This window comes from Mauremys mutica, chromosome 12, assembly GCF_020497125.1.
Source record: "Mauremys mutica isolate MM-2020 ecotype Southern chromosome 12, ASM2049712v1, whole genome shotgun sequence".
NCBI lineage: Eukaryota > Metazoa > Chordata > Testudines > Geoemydidae > Mauremys > Mauremys mutica.
Genome location: NC_059083.1, coordinates 49,319,044 through 49,322,844, shown reverse-complemented (window position 1 = coordinate 49,322,844; position 3,801 = coordinate 49,319,044). Strand labels below are relative to the sequence as shown.

The window sequence follows — 3,801 nt, the reverse complement described above, 5'->3', positions numbered from 1 at the left end:
AAATCTCTGACTACCAGAAGCTGGGACTGGATGACAGGGGATGGATCACTCAATAATTGTCTGTTCTGTTCATTCCCTTCGAAGAATCTGGCACTGGCCATTGGCAGAAAGATGATAGAGCGCTAGATGGACCATTGGTCTGACCTGGAATTGTCTTTCATTTGTTCTTATGTTGTAACATGATAATAGGTGGTTCCCTAGTCAATAGGAGATGCTGAGGAGTGGGGTATTTTCTAAGACCTGCCACTGTGAAAGATTTCCGTCCCGATATGCCTGTGAGAGATACAAATTCTTTTTCTTGTCATTCTTAGCTAGGAACCCTCTAACCCCGCCTAAGGGTTTTTATTTTTTTACATGAAGCTGGGGCTGGAGGAGGAAAAAGAAGGAATTAGAAGGAGGAGACCGCTCATACCTTTTATCCCAATGGTCAGGGTAGTCACCTTGCATGTGAGAGAGCCCCACTTCAAGTGCCTAATAAAGAGACAGGACTTAAACAGGGGATCTCTCCCCACCCATGTGAATGCCCTAACCACCGGGATACGCTCATTTGGGCCTCTCTCTAAATCTCCTGTTCAAGCCTAAATTTCCTAGGGAGTAAACCCATTGGCTCCAATTATTATTATATTATCCTTATTCATTATTATTGAAAATCCTTGAGATTTTAGTAGGACAGAATAAGATAACTGATATTAAATGGATTTTCAACAATTAGTCAAAAAAACAAAAGAACAGAGATTACTAGATTAATAGAACTGGACATAATCTCAGCTGGCATAAATTGGCCATAGATCCCCTGAAGTCAGTGGGACAGATTAAAGAGATATGGAGATAGAGGAAAGGAAGAAATGTGTGACTGAATCTAAAACCTGGTGCTCAGATAACTCACTTTTGATTTAGGAGACCCAAGATCCAGTCCCCGATGTTCCAGTGGCTCTTGTACAACTAGGAATCTGGCCCGCTGACTTCAATGGAGCCACAGTCATTTAGACCAACTGAGGTTTCGTCCTAACGTGTCCATCAGTTAACTCAGCTGAAAATTACCCAAATACCGGTTATCCATAGTTCTATGCTCTCTGATGTAAAAATATATAATTTAATTCATTTAAGATCGTCAACATTACTTGAGAAACTTTAATTTTCCCAACATTTTCCTTAGAGCTGTTTTCACCTCCTTGTTTTTCAGGCTGTAGACGATGGGGTTTAACATGGGGGTCAAGACACTGTACTGGATGGAAAATATTTCATCTGGCACTACAGAAGAGACTGAGCTGGGTTTTGTGTACTGGAGAAAAGCTGTCAGGTACAGCAAGCCAACCACAATAAGGTGCCCTCCGCAGAGTGTATCCTCAGGACGGTGGAGATGATGTGAATGTAGGAGATCAGCGTGAGAAGGAAGGAGATTGAGGCAAATGTCAGAACAGAAGTATGAAGCACAACTTGATTGGTGAGGGTTTCAGTGCAGGACAGTCGTAATAGGGGAGGGAGCTCACAGCTGAAATGGCTGATTTGACTGGGTCCACAAAAATGCAACTTGAGGGCAAACACAGTGTTTAGGAGGGCATGGAAGAAGCCTATTGCCCATGCTCCATTCACCAGCTGAACACAGATCCTTGTGCTCATTTTTTCCATGTAATGCAATGGGTCACAGATGGCAGCATAGCGGTCATAAGCCATTGCTGAGAGAATGAAAGCTTCAGCAGCAGCTGAGAGGAGCATGAAGAACATCTGAGCAATGCAGCCATTGACAGAAATAGTTTTGCGCTCTGCTAGGAAGTTCATTAACATATTAGGCACTAAGGCTGAGGAATAACAAATATCAACAAATGATAAATGAAAGAGGAAGAAGTACATAGGGATGTGAAGTTGAGAATCTGCTCTTATGACCTCCATGATCACTATGTTACCCCCCAGAGTGATTAGGTAAATAACTAAAAACACTAGGAAGAGGAAAATCTGCATCTGTGGGTCACTGGAAAGTCCCAGGAGGATAAATTTGGTCACTGTGGTTTGATTTTTCATTTTCATTTATTCAGGAAATCTGTGACCTGGAAGACCAGAAAAAAATGAAATTAACACTTATTATGAAAATAAATTGAAATAGTATGTGGAGATCATCTGTTCCAGAGGATGAATGTAAAGATGTAAAATGTGTGTTTTAAGTAGACTAAATTTAGAGAGAGAGAGAGACGTGAGATAGCATTTGTGTGTTTTAAATAGGCAAAATAAGCTAGATATACAAAAGGACTTGGGTACCTAACTGCCACTTTAGATGCCTAAATCCAAGAATCACGTCCTACTGGTATTCACAAACGCCCTGCTCAGCTCTGACTAAGGGATAGTCTGACGTGGAGCTCCCTCAGTCTCTCCTCTTGAAGCTTTTCCTCCGTGGATAAATCATAAAAGAGGCAGTGAAGGGTTACTGGATACTTGGTCTTCTGCATGCAGGGTGAGTGTTCTAGCCACCAGGCTATAGAGGAATGTCTCTTCTCTCTGCAATCTGGCCTTATGACTTCAATAGAGATACTTCTGTGTCACACCAGTATGGGATTTGGCAGATTGGCTGCAATGAAACTGTGGCCAATTGACAATAGCTGGACATCTGGCCAAATCTATATAAATAATCTCCTTCTCCATTACAGTCTGTCAGTTGTTCTAGACTATTTCGTTGAAAACTTTATTTAATATCTGCAGTATATAATTGGATTCTTACTTATTAAAATTATTTGGATATTTGAAGAAGAATTATAGAATCATAGAACTGGAAGGGATAGCAAGAGGTCATCCAGTCCAGTCCCCTGCACTCATGGCAGGACTAAGTTTTATCTAGACCATCCCTGGCAGGTGTTTGTCCACCCTGCTCCTAAAAATCTCCAGTGATGGAGATTGCACAACCTCCCTAGGCAATATATTCCAGTGCTTGATCACTCTGACAGTTAGGAAATTTTTCCTAATGTTCCTGTCTAAACTGACCTTGCCGCAATTTAAGCCCATTGGTTCTTGTCCTATTCTCAGAGGTTAAGGACAACAATTTTTCTCCATCCTCCCCATAGCAACCTTTTATGTACTTGAAAACTGTTATCATGTCCCCTCTCAGTCTTCTCTTCCCCAGACTAAACAAACCATTTTTTTCAATCTTCCCTCACATGTCATGTTTTCTAGACTTTTAATATTTTTTGTTGCTCTTCTCTGGACTTTTTCCAATTTGTTCACATTTTTACTGTAATGTGGCACCCAGAACTGGACACAAAACTCCAGTTGAGACCTAATCAGCACAGAGTAGAGTGGAAGAATTACATCTCGTTTCTTGCTTACAACACTCCTGCTGATACATCCCAGAACAATGTTTGCTTTTTTTGTAACAGTGTTACACTGTTGATTCATATTTAGCTTGTGGTCCACTTTGACCCCCAGACCCCTTTTTGCAGTTCTCCTTCCTAGGCACTCCTTTCCCATTTTGTATGTGTGCAACTGACTGTTCATTCCTAAGTGGAGTACTTTGCATTTGTCCTCATTGAATTTCATCCTATTTACTTCAGACCATTTCTCCAGTTTGTCCAGATTATTATCAGTTATAATCCTATGCTCCAAAGCACTTCCAACCCCTCCCAGCTTGGTATCATCCGCAAACGTTATAAGTGTACTCTGTGCATTATCTAAATCACTGATGAATATATTGAACAGAACCAGACCAAGAACTGATCCATTCAGGACACCACTCAGTATGCCCTTCCAATATGACTGTGAACCGCTGATAAATACTCTCTGAGAATTGTTTTCCAACCAGCTATGCACCCACCTTAT

The 3,801-nt window shown here is 41.1% G+C and overlaps 1 pseudogene; it reads right to left on the bottom strand.

Moving 5' to 3' along the window:
* Positions 1-1,117: 1,117 nt before the first annotated feature.
* LOC123345186 lies at positions 1,118-2,019 on the bottom strand (annotated as a pseudogene).
* Positions 2,020-3,801: the final 1,782 nt, after the last annotated feature.